Below are 22,922 nucleotides of genomic sequence, written 5' to 3' on the forward strand. Positions count from 1 at the left end.
TAGAGCAGTTTGGAAACACTCCTTTTGTAGAATCTGCAAGTGCTTATTTGGATCGCTTTGACACCTATGCTGGAAAAGGAATTATCTTCACCTAAAAACTACACAGAAGCATTCTCAGAAACTTCTCTGTGATGAGGGCATTCCACTCACAGACTTGAACGTTTCTTTTGATAGGACAGTTTTGAAACACTCCTTTTGTAGAATCTGCATGTGTTTATTTCGAGCGCTTTAAGGCCTATTCTGGGAAAAGAAATATCTTCACCTAAAAACTAGACGGAAGAATTCTCACAAACTTCTGTGTGATTAGTTCATTCAACTCACAGACTTGAACATTGCTTTTGATAGAGCAGTTTGGAAACTCTCCTTTAGTAGAATCTGCAAGTGTTTATTTGGAGCGCTTTGACGCCTATGCTGGAAAAGGAAATATCTTCACATAAAAACTAGACAGAAGCATTCTCAGAAACTTCTTTGTGATGAGTGCATTCTACTCATAGAGTTGAAACATCTTTTTGGTGGAAAAGTTTTCTAGCTCTCTTTTTGTAGAATCTGCAAGTGCATATTTGGAGCGCTCTGAGGCCTGTGCTGGGAAACGAAATATGTTCACCTAAAAACTACACAGAAGCATTCTCAGAAACTTCTGTGTGATGAGTGCATTCAACTCACAGACTTGAACGTTTCTTTTGATAGGACAGTTTTGAAACACTCCTTTCGTAGAATCTGCAAGTGTTTATTTCGAGCGCTTTGAGGCCTATGCTCGAAAAGGAAGTATCTTCACATAACAACTACACAGAAGCATTCTCAGAAACTTCTTTGTGATGAGTGCATTCAACTCACAGACTTGAGCCTTCCTTTTGAAAGAGCAGTTTTGAAACACTCTTTTTGTAGAGTCTGCAAGTGGATATTTGGAGGGCTTTGAGGCCTATGCTGGGAAAAGGAATATCTTCACCTAAAAACTACACAGAAGCATTCTCACAAACGTCTGTGTGATTACTGCATTGAACTCAGAGACTTGAACATTCCCTCTGATAGAGCAGTTTGGAAACACTCCTTTTGTAGAATCTGCAAGTGTTTATTTGGATAGCTTTGACGCCTATGCTGGAAAAGGAAATATCTTCACCTAACAACTACACAGAAGCATTCTCAGAAACTTCTGTGTGATGAGTGCATTCAACTCACAGACTTTAACGTTTCTTTTGACAGGACAGTTTTGAAACTCTCCTTTTGTAGAATCTGCAAGTGTTTATTTCGAGCGCTTTGAGGCCTATGCTGGAAAAGGAAGTATCTTCACTTAACAACTACACAAAAGCATTCTCAGAAACTTCTTTGTGATGAGTGCATTCAACTCACAGACTTGAGCCTTTCTTTTGAAAGAGCAGTTTTGAAACACTCTTTTTGTAGAATCTGCAAGTGGATATTTGGAGCGCTTTAAGGCCTATTCTGGGAAAAGAAATATCTTCATCTAAAAACTAGACAGAAGAATTCTCACAAACTTCTGTGTGATGAGTGCATTCAACTCACAGACTTGAACATTCCTTTTGATAGAGCCGTTTGGAAACACTCCTTTAGTAGAATCTGCAAGTGTTTATTTGGAGCGCTTTGAAGCCAATGCTGGAAAAGGAAATATCTTCACATAAAAACTAGACAGAAGCATTCTCAGAAACTTCTTTGTGATGAGAGCATTTTACTCATAGAGTTGAAGCCTCTTTTTGGTGGAAGAGTTTTCAAGGTCTCTTTTTGTAGAATCTGCAAGTGCATATTTGGAGCGCTCTGAGGCCTGTGCTGGGAAATGAAATATGTTCACCTAAAAACTACACAGAAGCATTCTCAGAAACATCCGTGTGATGAGTGCATTCAACTCACAGACTTGAACGTTTATTTTGATAGGACAGTTTTGAAACACTCCTTTCGTAGAATCTGCAAGTGTTTATTTCGAGCGCTTTGAGGCCTATGCTGGTAAAGGAAATATCTTCACATAACAACTACACAGAAGCATTCTCAGAAACTTCTTTGTGATGAGTGCATTCAACTCACAGACTTGAGCCTTCCTTTTGAAAGAGCAGTTTTGAAACACTCTTTTTGTAGAGTCTGCAAGTGGATATTTGTTGGGCTTTGAGGCCTATGCTGGGAAAAGGAATATCTTCACCTAAAAACTAAACAGAAGCATTCTCACAAACTTCTGTCTGACTAGTGCATTCAACTCACAGACTTGAACATTCCCTCTGATAGAGCAGTTTGGAAAAACTCCTTTTGTAGAATCTGCAAGTGTTTATTTGGAGCGCTTGGACGCCTATGCTGGAAAAGGGAATATCTTCACATAAAAACTAGACAGAAGCATTCTCAGAAACTTCTTTGTGGTGAGTGCATTCTACTCACGGACTTGAACATTCCTCTTGATAGAGCAGTTTGGAAACACTCCTTTTGTAGAATCTGCAAGTGTTTATTTGGATCGCTTTGACGCCTATGCTGGAAAGGGAAATATCTCCACCTGAAAACTACACAGAAGCTTTCTCAGAAACTTCTGTGTGATGAGTGCATTCAACTCACAGACTTGAACGTTTATTTTGATAGGACTGTTTTGAAACACTCCTTTCCTAGAATCTGCAAGTGTTTATTTCGAGCGCTTTGAGGCCTATGCTGGAAAAGGAAGTAGCTTCACATAACAACTACACAGAAGCATTCTCAGAAACTTCTTTGTGATGAGTGCATTCAACTCACAGACTTGAGCCTTTCTTTTGAAAGAGCAGTTTTGAAGCACTCTTTTTGTAGAATCTGCAAGTGGAAATTTGGAGTGCTTTAAAGCCTATTCTGGGAAAAGAAATATCTTCACCTAAACACTAGACAGAAGCATTGTCACAAACGTCTGTTTGATTACTGCATTGAACTCACAGACTTGAACATTCCCTCTGATAGAGCAGTTTGGAAACACTGCTTTTGTAGAATCTGCAAGTGCTTATTTGGATCGCTTTGACGCCTATGCTGGAAAAGGTAATATCTTCACATAAAAACTTGACAGAAGCATTCTCACAAACGTCTGTGTGATTACTGCATTGGACTCACAGACTTGAACATTCCCTCTGATAGAGCAGTTTGGAAACACTCCTTATGTAGAATCTGCAAGTGTTTACTTCGAGCGCTTTGGGGCCTATGCTGGAAAAGGAAGTGTCTTCACATAAGAACTACACAGAAGCATTCTCAGAAACTTCTTTGTGATGAGTGCATTCAACTCACAGACTTGAGCCTTTCTTTTGAAAGAGCAGTTTTGAAACACTCTTTTTGTAGAATCTGCAAGTGGAAATTTGGAGCGCTTTAAGGCCTATTCTGGGAAAAGAAATATCTTCACCTAAACACTAGACAGAAGCATTCTCACAAACGTCTGTGTGATTACTGCATTGAACTCACAGACTTGAACATTCCCTCTGATAGAGCAGTTTGGAAACACTCCTTTTGTAGAATCTGCAAGTGCTTATTTTGATCGCTTTGACACCAATGCTGGAAAAGGAATTATCTTCACCTAAAAACTACACAGAAGCATTCTCAGAAACTTCTCTGTGATGAGGGCATTCAACTCACAGACTTGAACGTTTCTTTTGATAGGACAGTTTTGAAACACTCCTTTTGTAGAATCTGCATGTGTTTATTTCGAGCGCTTTGAGGCCTATGCTGGAAAAGGAAATATCTTCACATAACAACTACACAGAAGCATTCTCAGAAACTTCTTTGTGATGAGTGCATTCAACTCACAGACTTGAGCCTTTCTTTTGAAAGAGCAGTTTTGAAACACTCTTTTTGTAGAATCTACAAATGGATATTTGGAGCGCTTTAAGGCCTATTCTGGGAAAAGAAATATCTTCACCTAAAAACTAGACGGAAGAATTCTCACAAACTTCTGTGTGATTAGTTCATTCAACTCACAGACTTGAACATTGCTTTTGATAGAGCAGTTTGGAAACTCTCCTTTAGTAGAATCTGCAAGTGTTTATTTGGAGCGCTTTGACGCCTATGCTGGAAAAGGAAATATCTTCACATAAAAACTAGACAGAAGCATTCTCAGAAACTTCTTTGTGATGAGTGCATTCTACTCATAGAGTTGAAACATCTTTTTGGTGGAAGAGTTTTCTAGCTCTCTTTTTGTAGAATCTGCAAGTGCATATTTGGAGCGCTCTGAGGCCTGTGATGGGAAACGAAATATGTTCACCTAAAAACTACACAGAAGCATTCTCAGAAACTTCTGTGTGATGAGTGCATTCAACTCACAGACTTGAACGTTTATTTTGATAGGACAGTTTTGAAACACTCCTTTCGTAGAATCTGCAAGTGTTTATTTCGAGCGCTTTCAGGCCTATGCTCGAAAAGGAAGTATCTTCACATAACAACTACACAGAAGCATTCTCAGAAACTTCTTTGTGATGAGTGCATTCAACTCACAGACTTGAGCCTTCCTTTTGAAAGAGCAGTTTTGAAACACTCTTTTTGTAGAGTCTGCAAGTGGATATTTGGAGGGCTTTGAGGCCTATGCTGGGAAAAGGAATATCTTCACCTAAAAACTACACAGAAGCATTCTCACAAACGTCTGTGTGATTACTGCATTGAACTCACAGACTTGAACATTCCCTCTGATAGAGCAGTTTGGAAACACTCCTTTTGTAGAATCTGCAAGTGTTTATTTGGATCGCTTTGACGCCTATGCTGGAAAAGGAAATATCTTCACCTAAAAACTACACAGAAGCATTCTCAGAAACTTCTCTGTGATGAGTGCATTCAACTCACAGACTTTATCGTTTCTTTTGAGAGGACAGTTTTGAAACTCTCCTTTTGTAGAATCTGCAAGTGTTTATTTCGAGCGCTTTGAGGCCTATGCTGGAAAAGGAAGTATCTTCACTTAACAACTACACAGAAGCATTCTCAGAAACTTCTTTGTGATGAGTGCATTCAACTGACAGACTTGAGCCTTTCTTTTGAAAGAGCAGTTTTGAAACACTCTTTTTGTAGAATCTGCAAGTGGATATTTGGGGCGCTTTAAGGCCTATTCTGGGAAAAGAAATATCTTCATCTAAAAACTAGACAGAAGAATTCTCACAAACTTCTGTGTCATTAGTGCATTCAACTCACAGACTTGAACATTCCTTTTGATAGAGCAGTTTGGAAACACTCCTTTAGTAGAATCTGCAAGTGTTTATTGGGAGCGCTTTGAAGCCAATGCTGGAAAAGGAAATATCTTCACATAAAAACTAGACAGAAGCATTCTCAGAAACTTCTTTGTGATGAGAGCATTCTACTCATAGAGTTGAAGCCTCTTTTTGGTGGAAGAGTTTTCAAGGTCTCTTTTTGTAGAATCTGCAAGTGCATATTTGGAGCGCTCTGAGGCCTGTGCTGGGAAATGAAATATGTTCACCTAAAAACTACACAGAAGCATTCTCAGAAACTTCTGTGTGATGAGTGCATTCAACTCACAGACTTGAACGTTTATTTTGATAGGACAGTTTTGAAACACTCCTTTCGTAGAATCTGCAAGTGTTTATTTCGAGCGCTTTGAGGCCTATGCTGGTAAAGGAAATATCTTCACATAACAACTACACAGAAGCATTCTCAGAAACTTCTTTGTGATGAGTGCATTCAACTCACAGACTTGAGCCTTCCTTTTGAAAGAGCAGTTTTGAAACACTCTTTTTGTAGAGTCTGCAGGTGGATATTTGGAGGGCTTTGAGGCCTATGCTGGGAAAAGGAATATCTTCACCTAAAAACTAAACAGAAGCATTCTCACAAACTTCTGTCTGACTAGTGCATTCAACTCACAGACTTGAACATTCCCTCTGATAGAGCAGTTTGGAAACACTCCTTTTGTAGAATCTGCAAGTGTTTATTTGGAGCGCTTTGACGCCTATGCTGGAAAAGGGAATATCTTCACATAAAAACTAGACAGAAGCATTCTCAGAAACTTCTTTGTGGTGAGTGCATTCTACTCACGAACTTGAACATTCCTCTTGATAGAGCAGTTTGGAAACACTCCTTTTGTAGAATCTGCAAGTGTTTATTTGGATCTCTTTGACGCCTATGCTGGAAAAGGAAATATCTCCACCTGAAAACTACACAGAAGCTTTCTCAGAAACTTCTGTGTGATGAGTGCATTCAACTCACAGACTTGAACGTTTATTTTGATAGGACTGTTTTGAAACACTCCTTTCCTAGAATCTGCAAGTGTTTATTTCGAGCGCTTTGAGGCCTATGCTGGAAAAGGAAGTAGCTTCACATAACAACTACACAGAAGCATTCTCAGAAACTTCTTTGTGATGAGTGCATTCAACTCACAGACTTGAGCCTTTCTTTTGAAAGAGCAGTTTTGAAGCACTCTTTTTGTAGAATCTGCAAGTGGAAATTTGGAGCGCTTTAAGGCCTATTCTGGGAAAAGAAATATCTTCACCTAAACACTAGACAGAAGCATTCTCACAAACGTCTGTGTGATTACTGCATTGAACTCACAGACTTGAACATTCCCTCTGATAGAGCAGTTTGGAAACACTGCTTTTGTAGAATCTGCAAGTGCTTATTTGGATCGCTTTGACGCCTATGCTGGAAAAGGAAATATCTTCACATAAAAACTTGACAGAAGCATTCTCACAAACGTCTGTGTGATTACTGCATTGGACTCACAGACTTGAACATTCCCTCTGATAGAGCAGTTTGGAAACACTCCTTTTGTAGAATCCGCAAGTGTTTATTTTGAGCGCTTTGAGGCCTATGCTGGAAAAGGAAGTGTCTTCACATAAGAACTACACAGAAGCATTCTCAGAAACTTCTTTGTGATGAGTGCATTCAACTCACAGACTTGAGCCTTTCTTTTGAAAGAGCAGTTTTGAAACACTCTTTTTGTAGAATCTGCAAGTGGAAATTTGGAGCGCTTTAAGGCCTATTCTGGGAAAAGAAATATCTTCACCTAAACACTAGACAGAAGCATTCTCACAAACGTCTGTGTGATTACTGCATTGAACTCACAGACTTGAACATTCCCTCTGATAGAGCAGTTTGGAAACACTCCTTTTGTAGAATCTGCAAGTGCTTATTTGGATCGCTTTGACACCAATGCTGGAAAAGGAATTATCTTCACCTAAAAACTACACAGAAGCATTCTCAGAAACTTCTCTGTGATGAGGGCATTCAACTCACAGACTTGAACGTTTCTTTTGATAGGACAGTTTTGAAACACTCCTTTCGTAGAATCTGCAAGTGTTTATTTCGAGCGCTTTGAGGCCTGTGCTCGAAAAGGAAGTATCTTCACATAACAACTACACAGAAGCATTCTCAGAAACTTCTTTGTGATGAGTGCATTCAACTCACAGACTTGAGCCTTCCTTTTGAAAGAGCAGTTTTGAAACACTCTTTTTGTAGAGTCTGCAAGTGGATATTTGGAGGGCTTTGAGGCCTATGCTGGGAAAAGAAATATCTTGGCCTAAAAACTACACAGAAACATTCTCACAAACTTCTGTCTTAGTAGTGCATTCAACTCACAGACTTGAACATTCCCTCTGATAGAGCAGTTTGGAAACACTCCTTTTGTAGAATCTGCAAGTGCTTATTTGGATCGCTTTGACACCTATGCTGGAAAAGGAATTATCTTCACCTAAAAACTACACAGAAGCATTCTCAGAAACTTCTCTGTGATGAGGGCATTCAACTCACAGACTTGAACGTTTCTTTTGATAGGACAGTTTTGAAACACTCCTTTTGTAGAATCTGCATGTGTTTATTTCGAGCGCTTTGAGGCCTATGCTGGAAAAGGAAATATCTTCACATAACAACTACACAGAAGCATTCTCAGAAACTTCTTTGTGATGAGTGCATTCAACTCACAGACTTGAGCCTTTCTTTTGAAAGAGCAGTTTTGAAACACTCTTTTTGTAGAATCTGCAAGTGGATATTTGGAGCGCTTTAAGGCCTATTCTGGGAAAAGAAATATCTTCACCTAAAAACTAGACAGAAGAATTCTCACAAACTTCTGTGTGATTAGTTCATTCAACTCACAGACTTGAACATTGCTTTTGATAGAGCAGTTTGGAAACTCTCCTTTAGTAGAATCTGCAAGTGTTTATTTGGAGCGCTTTGACGCCTATGCTGGAAAAGCAAATATCTTCGCATAAAAACTAGACAGAAGCATTCTCAGAAACTTCTTTGTGATGAGTGCATTCTACTCATAGAGTTGAAACATCTTTTTGGTGGAAAAGTTTTCTAGCTCTCTTTTTGTAGAATCTGCAAGTGCATATTTGGAGCGCTCTGAGGCCTGTGCTGGGAAACGAAATATGTTCACCTAAAAACTACACAGAAGCATTCTCAGAAACTTCTGTGTGATGAGTGCATTCAACTCACAGACTTGAACGTTTATTTTGATAGGACAGTTTTGAAACACTCCTTTCGTAGAATCTGCAAGTGTTTATTTCGAGCGCTTTGAGGCCTATGCTCGAAAAGGAAGTATCTTCACATAACAACTACACAGAAGCATTCTCAGAAACTTCTTTGTGATGAGTGCATTCAACTCACAGACTTGAGCCTTCCTTTTGAAAGAGCAGTTTTGAAACACTCTTTTTGTAGAGTCTGCAAGTGGATATTTGGAGGGCTTTGAGGCCTATGCTGGGAAAAGGAATATCTTCACCTAAAAACTACACAGAAGCATTCTCACAAACGTCTGTGTGATTACTGCATTGAACTCACAGACTTGAACATTCCCTCTGATAGAGCAGTTTGGAAACACTCCTTTTGTAGAATCTGCAAGTGTTTATTTGGATCGCTTTGACGCCTATGCTGGAAAAGGAAATATCTTCACCTAACAACTACACAGAAGCATTCTCAGAAACTTCTGTGTGATGAGTGCATTCAACTCACAGACTTTAACGTTTCTTTTGACAGGACAGTTTTGAAACTCTCCTTTTGTAGAATCTGCAAGTGTTTATTTCGAGCGCTTTGAGGCCTATGCTGGAAAAGGAAGTATCTTCACTTAACAACTACACAGAAGCATTCTCAGAAACTTCTTTGTGATGAGTGCATTCAACTCACAGACTTGAGCCTTTCTTTTGAAAGAGCAGTTTTGAAACACTCTTTTTGTAGAATCTGCAAGTGGATATTTGGAGCGCTTTAAGGCCTATTCTGGGAAAAGAAATATCTTCATCTAAAAACTAGACAGAAGAATTCTCACAAACTTCTGTGTGATGAGTGCATTCAACTCACAGACTTGAACATTCCTTTTGATAGAGCAGTTTGGAAACACTCCTTTAGCAGAATCTGCAAGTGTTTATTTGGAGCGCTTTGAAGCCAATGCTGGAAAAGGAAATATCTTCACATAAAAACTAGACAGAAGCATTCTCAGAAACTTCTTTGTGATGAGAGCATTCTACTCATAGAGTTGAAGCCTCTTTTTGGTGGAAGAGTTTTCAAGGTCTCTTTTTGTAGAATCTGCAAGTGCATATTTGGAGCGCTCTGAGGCCTGTGCTGGGAAAGGAAATATGTTCACCTAAAAACTACACAGAAGCATTCTCAGAAACATCCGTGTGATGAGTGCATTCAACTCACAGACTTGAACGTTTATTTTGATAGGACAGTTTTGAAACACTCCTTTCGTAGAATCTGCAAGTGTTTATTTCGAGCGCTTTGAGGCCTATGTTGGTAAAGGAAATATCTTCACATAACAACTACACAGAAGCATTCTCAGAAACTTCTTTGTGATGAGTGCATTCAACTCACAGACTTGAGCCTTCCTTTTGAAAGAGCAGTTTTGAAACACTCTTTTTGTAGAGTCTGCAAGTGGATATTTGGAGGGCTTTGAGGCCTATGCTGGGAAAAGGAATATCTTCACCTAAAAACTAAACAGAAGCATTCTCACAAACTTCTGTCTGACTAGTGCATTCAACTCACAGACTTGAACATTCCCTCTGATAGAGCAGTTTGGAAACACTCCTTTTGTAGAATCTGCAAGTGTTTATTTGGAGCGCTTTGACGCCTATGCTGGAAAAGGGAATATCTTCACATAAAAACTAGACAGAAGCATTCTCAGAAACTTCTTTGTGGTGAGTGCATTCTACTCACGGACTTGAACATTCCTCTTGATAGAGCAGTTTGGAAACACTCCTTTTGTAGAATCTGCAAGTGTTTATTTGGATCGCTTTGACGCCTATGCTGGAAAAGGAAATATCTCCACCTGAAAACTACACAGAAGCTTTCTCAGAAACTTCTGTGTGATGAGTGCATTCAACTCACAGACTTGAACGTTTATTTTGATAGGACTGTTTTGAAACACTCCTTTCCTAGAATCTGCAAGTGTTTATTTCGAGCGCTTTGAGGCCTATGCTGGAAAAGGAAGTAGCTTCACATAACAACTACACAGAAGCATTCTCAGAAACTTCTTTGTGATGAGTGCATTCAACTCACAGACTTGAGACTTTCTTTTGAAAGAGCAGTTTTGAAGCACTCTTTTTGTAGAATCTGCAAGTGGAAATTTGGAGCGCTTTAAGGCCTATTCTGGGAAAAGAAATATCTTCACCTAAACACTAGACAGAAGCATTCTCACAAACGTCTGTGTGATTACTGCATTGAACTCACAGACTTGAACATTCCCTCTGATAGAGCAGTTTGGAAACACTGCTTTTGTAGAATCTGCAAGTGCTTATTTGGATCGCTTTGACGCCTATGCTGGAAAAGGTAATATCTTCACATAAAAACTTGACAGAAGCATTCTCACAAACGTCTGTGTGATTACTGCATTGGACTCACAGACTTGAACATTCCCTCTGATAGAGCAGTTTGGAAACACTCCTTTTGTAGAATCTGCAAGTGTTTATTTCGAGCGCTTTGAGGCCTATGCTGGAAAAGGAAGTGTCTTCACATAAGAACTACACAGAAGCATTCTCAGAAACTTCTTTGTGATGAGTGCATTCAACTCACAGACTTGAGCCTTTCTTTTGAAAGAGCAGTTTTGAAACACTCTTTTTGTAGAATCTGCAAGTGGAAATTTGGAGCGCTTTAAGGCCTATTCTGGGAAAAGAAATATCTTCACCTAAACACTAGACAGAAGCATTCTCACAAACGTCTGTGTGATTACTGCATTGAACTCACAGACTTGAACATTCCCTCTGATAGAGCAGTTTGGAAACACTCCTTTTGTAGAATCTGCAAGTGCTTATTTGGATCGCTTTGACACCAATGCTGGAAAAGGAATTATCTTCACCTAAAAACTATAGAGAAGCATTCTCAGAAACTTCTCTGTGATGAGGGCATTCAACTCACAGACTTGAACGTTTCTTTTGATAGGACAGTTTTGAAACACTCCTTTCGTAGAATCTGCAAGTGTTTATTTCGAGCGCTTTGAGGCCTGTGCTCGAAAAGGAAGTATCTTCACATAACAACTACACAGAAGCATTCTCAGAAACTTCTTTGTGATGAGTGCATTCAACTCACAGACTTGAGCCTTCCTTTTGAAAGAGCAGTTTTGAAACACTCTTTTTGTAGAGTCTGCAAGTGGATATTTGGAGGGCTTTGAGGCCTATGCTGGGAAAAGAAATATCTTGGCCTAAAAACTACACAGAAACATTCTCACAAACTTCTGTCTTAGTAGTGCATTCAACTCACAGACTTGAACATTCCCTCTGATAGAGCAGTTTGGAAACACTCCTTTTGTAGAATCTGCAAGTGCTTATTTGGATCGCTTTGACACCTATGCTGGAAAAGGAATTATCTTCACCTAAAAACTACACAGAAGCATTCTCAGAAACTTCTCTGTGATGAGGGCATTCCACTCACAGACTTGAACGTTTCTTTTGATAGGACAGTTTTGAAACACTCCTTTTGTAGAATCTGCATGTGTTTATTTCGAGCGCTTTAAGGCCTATTCTGGGAAAAGAAATATCTTCACCTAAAAACTAGACGGAAGAATTCTCACAAACTTCTGTGTGATTAGTTCATTCAACTCACAGACTTGAACATTGCTTTTGATAGAGCAGTTTGGAAACTCTCCTTTAGTAGAATCTGCAAGTGTTTATTTGGAGCGCTTTGACGCCTATGCTGGAAAAGGAAATATCTTCACATAAAAACTAGACAGAAGCATTCTCAGAAACTTCTTTGTGATGAGTGCATTCTACTCATAGAGTTGAAACATCTTTTTGGTGGAAAAGTTTTCTAGCTCTCTTTTTGTAGAATCTGCAAGTGCATATTTGGAGCGCTCTGAGGCCTGTGCTGGGAAACGAAATATGTTCACCTAAAAACTACACAGAAGCATTCTCAGAAACTTCTGTGTGATGAGTGCATTCAACTCACAGACTTGAACGTTTATTTTGATAGGACAGTTTTGAAACACTCCTTTCGTAGAATCTGCAAGTGTTTATTTCGAGCGCTTTGAGGCCTATGCTCGAAAAGGAAGTATCTTCACATAACAACTACACAGAAGCATTCTCAGAAACTTCTTTGTGATGAGTGCATTCAACTCACAGACTTGAGCCTTCCTTTTGAAAGAGCAGTTTTGAAACACTCTTTTTGTAGAGTCTGCAAGTGGATATTTGGAGGGCTTTGAGGCCTATGCTGGGAAAAGGAATATCTTCACCTAAAAACTAAACAGAAGCATTCTCACAAACGTCTGTGTGATTACTGCATTGAACTCAGAGACTTGAACATTCCCTCTGATAGAGCAGTTTGGAAACACTCCTTTTGTAGAATCTGCAAGTGTTTATTTGGATAGCTTTGACGCCTATGCTGGAAAAGGAAATATCTTCACCTAACAACTACACAGAAGCATTCTCAGAAACTTCTGTGTGATGAGTGCATTCAACTCACAGACTTTAACGTTTCTTTTGACAGGACAGTTTTGAAACTCTCCTTTTGTAGAATCTGCAAGTGTTTATTTCGAGCGCTTTGAGGCCTATGCTGGAAAAGGAAGTATCTTCACTTAACAACTACACAAAAGCATTCTCAGAAACTTCTTTGTGATGAGTGCATTCAACTCACAGACTTGAGCCTTTCTTTTGAAAGAGCAGTTTTGAAACACTCTTTTTGTAGAATCTGCAAGTGGATATTTGGAGCGCTTTAAGGCCTATTCTGGGAAAAGAAATATCTTCATCTAAAAACTAGACAGAAGAATTCTCACAAACTTCTGTGTGATGAGTGCATTCAACTCACAGACTTGAACATTCCTTTTGATAGAGCCGTTTGGAAACACTCCTTTAGTAGAATCTGCAAGTGTTTATTTGGAGCGCTTTGAAGCCAATGCTGGAAAAGGAAATATCTTCACATAAAAACTAGACAGAAGCATTCTCAGAAACTTCTTTGTGATGAGAGCATTTTACTCATAGAGTTGAAGCCTCTTTTTGGTGGAAGAGTTTTCAAGGTCTCTTTTTGTAGAATCTGCAAGTGCATATTTGGAGCGCTCTGAGGCCTGTGCTGGGAAATGAAATATGTTCACCTAAAAACTACACAGAAGCATTCTCAGAAACATCCGTGTGATGAGTGCATTCAACTCACAGACTTGAACGTTTATTTTGATAGGACAGTTTTGAAACACTCCTTTCGTAGAATCTGCAAGTGTTTATTTCGAGCGCTTTGAGGCCTATGCTGGTAAAGGAAATATCTTCACATAACAACTACACAGAAGCATTCTCAGAAACTTCTTTGTGATGAGTGCATTCAACTCACAGACTTGAGCCTTCCTTTTGAAAGAGCAGTTTTGAAACACTCTGTTTGTAGAGTCTGCAAGTGGATATTTGTTGGGCTTTGAGGCCTATGCTGGGAAAAGGAATATCTTCACCTAAAAACTAAACAGAAGCATTCTCACAAACTTCTGTCTGACTAGTGCATTCAACTCACAGACTTGAACATTCCCTCTGATAGAGCAGTTTGGAAAAACTCCTTTTGTAGAATCTGCAAGTGTTTATTTGGAGCGCTTGGACGCCTATGCTGGAAAAGGGAATATCTTCACATAAAAACTAGACAGAAGCATTCTCAGAAACTTCTTTGTGGTGAGTGCATTCTACTCACGGACTTGAACATTCCTCTTGATAGAGCAGTTTGGAAACACTCCTTTTGTAGAATCTGCAAGTGTTTATTTGGATCGCTTTGACGCCTATGCTGGAAAGGGAAATATCTCCACCTGAAAACTACACAGAAGCTTTCTCAGAAACTTCTGTGTGATGAGTGCATTCAACTCACAGACTTGAACGTTTATTTTGATAGGACTGTTTTGAAACACTCCTTTCCTAGAATCTGCAAGTGTTTATTTCGAGCGCTTTGAGGCCTATGCTGGAAAAGGAAGTAGCTTCACATAACAACTACACAGAAGCATTCTCAGAAACTTCTTTGTGATGAGTGCATTCAACTCACAGACTTGAGCCTTTCTTTTGAAAGAGCAGTTTTGAAGCACTCTTTTTGTAGAATCTGCAAGTGGAAATTTGGAGTGCTTTAAAGCCTATTCTGGGAAAAGAAATATCTTCACCTAAACACTAGACAGAAGCATTGTCACAAACGTCTGTTTGATTACTGCATTGAACTCACAGACTTGAACATTCCCTCTGATAGAGCAGTTTGGAAACACTCCTTTTGTAGAATCTGCAAGTGTTTATTTGGAGCGCTTTGACGCCTATGCTCGAAAAGGAAATATCTTCACATAAAAACTAGACAGAAGCACTCTCAGAAACTTCTTTGTGGTGAGTGCATTCTACTCACAGACTTGAACATTCCCTCTGATAGAGCAGTTTGGAAACACTCCTTTTGTAGAATCTGCCAGGGTTTATTTGGATCGCTTTGACGCATGTGCTGGAAAAGGAAATGCCTTCACATAAAAACTAGACAGAAGCATTCTCAGAAACTTCTTTGTGATGAGCGCATTCTACTCATAGAGTTGAAGCCTCTTTTTGGTGGAAGAGTTTTCAAGCTCTCTTTTTGTAGAATCTGCAAGTGCATATTTGGAGCGCTCTGAGGCCTGTGCTGGGAAAGGAAATATGTTCACCTAAAAACTACACAGAAGCATTCTCAGAAACATCCGTGTGATGAGTGCATTCAACTCACAGACTTGAACGTTTATTTTGATAGGACAGTTTTGAAACACTCCTTTCGTAGAATCTGCAAGTGTTTATTTCGAGCGCTTTGAGGCCTATGTTGGTAAAGGAAATATCTTCACATAACAACTACACAGAAGCATTCTCAGAAACTTCTTTGTGATGAGTGCATTCAACTCACGGACTTGAGCCTTCCTTTTGAAAGAGCAGTTTTGAAACACTCTTTTTGTAGAGTCTGCAAGTGGATATTTGGAGGGCTTTGAGGCCTATGCTGGGAAAAGGAATATCTTCACCTAAAAACTAAACAGAAGCATTCTCACAAACTTCTGTCTGACTAGTGCATTCAACTCACAGACTTGAACATTCCCTCTGATAGAGCAGTTTGGAAACACTCCTTTTGTAGAATCTGCAAGTGTTTATTTGGAGCGCTTTGACGCCTATGCTGGAAAAGGGAATATCTTCACATAAAAACTAGACAGAAGCATTCTCAGAAACTTCTTTGTGGTGAGTGCATTCTACTCACGGACTTGAACATTCCTCTTGATAGAGCAGTTTGGAAACACTCCTTTTGTAGAATCTGCAAGTGTTTATTTGGATCGCTTTGACGCCTATGCTGGAAAAGGAAATATCTCCACCTGAAAACTACACAGAAGCTTTCTCAGAAACTTCTGTGTGATGAGTGCATTCAACTCACAGACTTGAACGTTTATTTTGATAGGACTGTTTTGAAACACTCCTTTCCTAGAATCTGCAAGTGTTTATTTCGAGCGCTTTGAGGCCTATGCTGGAAAAGGAAGTAGCTTCACATAACAACTACACAGAAGCATTCTCAGAAACTTCTTTGTGATGAGTGCATTCAACTCACAGACTTGAGACTTTCTTTTGAAAGAGCAGTTTTGAAGCACTCTTTTTGTAGAATCTGCAAGTGGAAATTTGGAGCGCTTTAAGGCCTATTCTGGGAAAAGAAATATCTTCACCTAAACACTAGACAGAAGCATTCTCACAAACGTCTGTGTGATTACTGCATTGAACTCACAGACTTGAACATTCCCTCTGATAGAGCAGTTTGGAAACACTGCTTTTGTAGAATCTGCAAGTGCTTATTTGGATCGCTTTGACGCCTATGCTGGAAAAGGTAATATCTTCACATAAAAACTTGACAGAAGCATTCTCACAAACGTCTGTGTGATTACTGCATTGGACTCACAGACTTGAACATTCCCTCTGATAGAGCAGTTTGGAAACACTCCTTTTGTAGAATCTGCAAGTGTTTATTTCGAGCGCTTTGAGGCCTATGCTGGAAAAGGAAGTGTCTTCACATAAGAACTACACAGAAGCATTCTCAGAAACTTCTTTGTGATGAGTGCATTCAACTCACAGACTTGAGCCTTTCTTTTGAAAGAGCAGTTTTGAAACACTCTTTTTGTAGAATCTGCAAGTGGAAATTTGGAGCGCTTTAAGGCCTATTCTGGGAAAAGAAATATCTTCACCTAAACACTAGACAGAAGCATTCTCACAAACGTCTGTGTGATTACTGCATTGAACTCACAGACTTGAACATTCCCTCTGATAGAGCAGTTTGGAAACACTCCTTTTGTAGAATCTGCAAGTGCTTATTTGGATCGCTTTGACACCAATGCTGGAAAAGGAATTATCTTCACCTAAAAACTATAGAGAAGCATTCTCAGAAACTTCTCTGTGATGAGGGCATTCAACTCACAGACTTGAACGTTTCTTTTGATAGGACAGTTTTGAAACACTCCTTTCGTAGAATCTGCAAGTGTTTATTTCGAGCGCTTTGAGGCCTGTGCTCGAAAAGGAAGTATCTTCACATAACAACTACACAGAAGCATTCTCAGAAACTTCTTTGTGATGAGTGCATTCAACTCACAGACTTGAGCCTTCCTTTTGAAAGAGCAGTTTTGAAACACTCTTTTTGTAGAGTCTGCAAGTGGATATTTGGAGGGCTTTGAGGCCTATGCTGGGAAAAGAAATATCTTGGCCTAAAAACTACACAGAAACATTCTCACAAACTTCTGTCTTAGTAGTGCATTCAACTCACAGACTTGAACATTCCCTCTGATAGAGCAGTTTGGAAACACTCCTTTTGTAGAATCTGCAAGTGCTTATTTGGATCGCTTTGACACCTATGCTGGAAAAGGAATTATCTTCACCTAAAAACTACACAGAAGCATTCTCAGAAACTTCTCTGTGATGAGGGCATTCCACTCACAGACTTGAACGTTTCTTTTGATAGGACAGTTTTGAAACACTCCTTTTGTAGAATCTGCATGTGTTTATTTCGAGCGCTTTAAGGCCTATTCTGGGAAAAGAAATATCTTCACCTAAAAACTAGACGGAAGAATTCTCACAAACTTCTGTGTGATTAGTTCATTCAACTCACAGACTTGAACATTGCTTTTGATAGAGCAGTTTGGAAACTCTCCTTTAGTAGAATCTGCAAGTGTTTATTTGGAGCGCTTTGACGCCTATGCTGGAAAAGGAAATATCTTCACATAAAAACTAGACAGAAGCATTCTCAGAAACTTCTTTGTGATGAGTGCATTCTACTCATAGAGTTGAAACATCTTTTTGGTGGAAAAGTTTTCTAGCTCTCTTTTTGTAGAATCTGCAAGTGCATATTTGGAGCGCTCTGAGGCCTGTGCTGGGAAACGAAATATGTTCACCTAAAAACTACACAGAAGCATTCTCAGAAACTTCTGTGTGATGAGTGCATTCAACTCACAGACTTGAACGTTTATTTTGATAGGACAGTTTTGAAACACTCCTTTCGTAGAATCTGCAAGTGTTTATTTCGAGCGCTTTGAGGCCTATGCTCGAAAAGGAAGTATCTTCACATAACAACTACACAGAAGCATTCTCAGAAACTTCTTTGTGATGAGTGCATTCAACTCACAGACTTGAGCCTTCCTTTTGAAAGAGCAGTTTTGAAACACTCTTTTTGTAGAGTCTGCAAGTGGATATTTGGAGGGCTTTGAGGCCTATGCTGGGAAAAGGAATATCTTCACCTAAAAACTAAACAGAAGCATTCTCACAAACGTCTGTGTGATTACTGCATTGAACTCAGAGACTTGAACATTCCCTCTGATAGAGCAGTTTGGAAACACTCCTTTTGTAGAATCTGCAAGTGTTTATTTGGATAGCTTTGACGCCTATGCTGGAAAAGGAAATATCTTCACCTAACAACTACACAGAAGCATTCTCAGAAACTTCTGTGTGATGAGTGCATTCAACTCACAGACTTTAACGTTTCTTTTGACAGGACAGTTTTGAAACTCTCCTTTTGTAGAATCTGCAAGTGTTTATTTCGAGCGCTTTGAGGCCTATGCTGGAAAAGGAAGTATCTTCACTTAACAACTACACAAAAGCATTCTCAGAAACTTCTTTGTGATGAGTGCATTCAACTCACAGACTTGAGCCTTTCTTTTGAAAGAGCAGTTTTGAAACACTCTTTTTGTAGAATCTGCAAGTGGATATTTGGAGCGCTTTAAGGCCTATTCTGGGAAAAGAAATATCTTCATCTAAAAACTAGACAGAAGAATTCTCACAAACTTCTGTGTGATGAGTGCATTCAACTCACAGACTTGAACATTCCTTTTGATAGAGCCGTTTGGAAACACTCCTTTAGTAGAATCTGCAAGTGTTTATTTGGAGCGCTTTGAAGCCAATGCTGGAAAAGGAAATATCTTCACATAAAAACTAGACAGAAGCATTCTCAGAAACTTCTTTGTGATGAGAGCATTTTACTCATAGAGTTGAAGCCTCTTTTTGGTGGAAGAGTTTTCAAGGTCTCTTTTTGTAGAATCTGCAAGTGCATATTTGGAGCGCTCTGAGGCCTGTGCTGGGAAATGAAATATGTTCACCTAAAAACTACACAGAAGCATTCTCAGAAACATCCGTGTGATGAGTGCATTCAACTCACAGACTTGAACGTTTATTTTGATAGGACAGTTTTGAAACACTCCTTTCGTAGAATCTGCAAGTGTTTATTTCGAGCGCTTTGAGGCCTATGCTGGTAAAGGAAATATCTTCACATAACAACTACACAGAAGCATTCTCAGAAACTTCTTTGTGATGAGTGCATTCAACTCACAGACTTGAGCCTTCCTTTTGAAAGAGCAGTTTTGAAACACTCTGTTTGTAGAGTCTGCAAGTGGATATTTGTTGGGCTTTGAGGCCTATGCTGGGAAAAGGAATATCTTCACCTAAAAACTAAACAGAAGCATTCTCACAAACTTCTGTCTGACTAGTGCATTCAACTCACAGACTTGAACATTCCCTCTGATAGAGCAGTTTGGAAAAACTCCTTTTGTAGAATCTGCAAGTGTTTATTTGGAGCGCTTGGACGCCTATGCTGGAAAAGGGAATATCTTCACATAAAAACTAGACAGAAGCATTCTCAGAAACTTCTTTGTGGTGAGTGCATTCTACTCACGGACTTGAACATTCCTCTTGATAGAGCAGTTTGGAAACACTCCTTTTGTAGAATCTGCAAGTGTTTATTTGGATCGCTTTGACGCCTATGCTGGAAAGGGAAATATCTCCACCTGAAAACTACACAGAAGCTTTCTCAGAAACTTCTGTGTGATGAGTGCATTCAACTCACAGACTTGAACGTTTATTTTGATAGGACTGTTTTGAAACACTCCTTTCCTAGAATCTGCAAGTGTTTATTTCGAGCGCTTTGAGGCCTATGCTGGAAAAGGAAGTAGCTTCACATAACAACTACACAGAAGCATTCTCAGAAACTTCTTTGTGATGAGTGCATTCAACTCACAGACTTGAGCCTTTCTTTTGAAAGAGCAGTTTTGAAGCACTCTTTTTGTAGAATCTGCAAGTGGAAATTTGGAGTGCTTTAAAGCCTATTCTGGGAAAAGAAATATCTTCACCTAAACACTAGACAGAAGCATTGTCACAAACGTCTGTTTGATTACTGCATTGAACTCACAGACTTGAACATTCCCTCTGATAGAGCAGTTTGGAAACACTGCTTTTGTAGAATCTGCAAGTGCTTATTTGGATCGCTTTGACGCCTATGCTGGAAAAGGTAATATCTTCACATAAAAACTTGACAGAAGCATTCTCACAAACGTCTGTGTGATTACTGCATTGGACTCACAGACTTGAACATTCCCTCTGATAGAGCAGTTTGGAAACACTCCTTATGTAGAATCTGCAAGTGTTTACTTCGAGCGCTTTGGGGCCTATGCTGGAAAAGGAAGTGTCTTCACATAAGAACTACACAGAAGCATTCTCAGAAACTTCTTTGTGATGAGTGCATTCAACTCACAGACTTGAGCCTTTCTTTTGAAAGAGCAGTTTTGAAACACTCTTTTTGTAGAATCTGCAAGTGGAAATTTGGAGCGCTTTAAGGCCTATTCTGGGAAAAGAAATATCTTCACCTAAACACTAGACAGAAGCATTCTCACAAACGTCTGTGTGATTACTGCATTGAACTCACAGACTTGAACATTCCCTCTGATAGAGCAGTTTGGAAACACTCCTTTTGTAGAATCTGCAAGTGCTTATTTTGATCGCTTTGACACCAATGCTGGAAAAGGAATTATCTTCACCTAAAAACTACACAGAAGCATTCTCAGAAACTTCTCTGTGATGAGGGCATTCAACTCACAGACTTGAACGTTTCTTTTGATAGGACAGTTTTGAAACACTCCTTTTGTAGAATCTGCATGTGTTTATTTCGAGCGCTTTGAGGCCTATGCTGGAAAAGGAAATATCTTCACATAACAACTACACAGAAGCATTCTCAGAAACTTCTTTGTGATGAGTGCATTCAACTCACAGACTTGAGCCTTTCTTTTGAAAGAGCAGTTTTGAAACACTCTTTTTGTAGAATCTACAAATGGATATTTGGAGCGCTTTAAGGCCTATTCTGGGAAAAGAAATATCTTCACCTAAAAACTAGACGGAAGAATTCTCACAAACTTCTGTGTGATTAGTTCATTCAACTCACAGACTTGAACATTGCTTTTGATAGAGCAGTTTGGAAACTCTCCTTTAGTAGAATCTGCAAGTGTTTATTTGGAGCGCTTTGACGCCTATGCTGGAAAAGGAAATATCTTCACATAAAAACTAGACAGAAGCATTCTCAGAAACTTCTTTGTGATGAGTGCATTCTACTCATAGAGTTGAAACATCTTTTTGGTGGAAGAGTTTTCTAGCTCTCTTTTTGTAGAATCTGCAAGTGCATATTTGGAGCGCTCTGAGGCCTGTGATGGGAAACGAAATATGTTCACCTAAAAACTACACAGAAGCATTCTCAGAAACTTCTGTGTGATGAGTGCATTCAACTCACAGACTTGAACGTTTATTTTGATAGGACAGTTTTGAAACACTCCTTTCGTAGAATCTGCAAGTGTTTATTTCGAGCGCTTTGAGGCCTATGCTCGAAAAGGAAGTATCTTCACATAACAACTACACAGAAGCATTCTCAGAAACTTCTTTGTGATGAGTGCATTCAACTCACAGACTTGAGCCTTCCTTTTGAAAGAGCAGTTTTGAAACACTCTTTTTGTAGAGTCTGCAAGTGGATATTTTAGGGCTTTGAGGCCTATGCTGGGAAAAGGAATATCTTCACCTAAAAACTACACAGAAGCATTCTCACAAACGTCTGTGTGATTACTGCATTGAACTCACAGACTTGAACATTCCCTCTGATAGAGCAGTTTGGAAACACTCCTTTTGTAGAATCTGCAAGTGTTTATTTGGATCGCTTTGACGCCTATGCTGGAAAAGGAAATATCTTCACCTAAAAACTACACAGAAGCATTCTCAGAAACTTCTCTGTGATGAGTGCATTCAACTCACAGACTTTATCGTTTCTTTTGAGAGGACAGTTTTGAAACTCTCCTTTTGTAGAATCTGCAAGTGTTTATTTCGAGCGCTTTGAGGCCTATGCTGGAAAAGGAAGTATCTTCACTTAACAACTACACAGAAGCATTCTCAGAAACTTCTTTGTGATGAGTGCATTCAACTGACAGACTTGAGCCTTTCTTTTGAAAGAGCAGTTTTGAAACACTCTTTTTGTAGAATCTGCAAGTGGATATTTGGGGCGCTTTAAGGCCTATTCTGGGAAAAGAAATATCTTCATCTAAAAACTAGACAGAAGAATTCTCACAAACTTCTGTGTCATTAGTGCATTCAACTCACAGACTTGAACATTCCTTTTGATAGAGCAGTTTGGAAACACTCCTTTAGTAGAATCTGCAAGTGTTTATTGGGAGCGCTTTGAAGCCAATGCTGGAAAAGGAAATATCTTCACATAAAAACTAGACAGAAGCATTCTCAGAAACTTCTTTGTGATGAGAGCATTCTACTCATAGAGTTGAAGCCTCTTTTTGGTGGAAGAGTTTTCAAGGTCTCTTTTTGTAGAATCTGCAAGTGCATATTTGGAGCGCTCTGAGGCCTGTGCTGGGAAATGAAATATGTTCACCTAAAAACTACACAGAAGCATTCTCAGAAAGTTCTGTGTGATGAGTGCATTCAACTCACAGACTTGAACGTTTATTTTGATAGGACAGTTTTGAAACACTCCTTTCGTAGAATCTGCAAGTGTTTATTTCGAGCGCTTTGAGGCCTATGCTGGTAAAGGAAATATATTCACATAACAACTACACAGAAGCATTCTCAGAAACTTCTTTGTGATGAGTGCATTCAACTCACAGACTTGAGCCTTCCTTTTGAAAGAGCAGTTTTGAAACACTCTTTTTGTAGAGTCTGCAGGTGGATATTTGGAGGGCTTTGAGGCCTATGCTGGGAAAAGGAATATCTTCACCTAAAAACTAAACAGAAGCATTCTCACAAACTTCTGTCTGACTAGTGCATTCAACTCACAGACTTGAACATTCCCTCTGATAGAGCAGT

Source organism: Pongo pygmaeus, chromosome 8 (genome assembly GCF_028885625.2).
Source record: "Pongo pygmaeus isolate AG05252 chromosome 8, NHGRI_mPonPyg2-v2.0_pri, whole genome shotgun sequence".
Classification (NCBI taxonomy): Eukaryota; Metazoa; Chordata; class Mammalia; order Primates; family Hominidae; genus Pongo; species Pongo pygmaeus.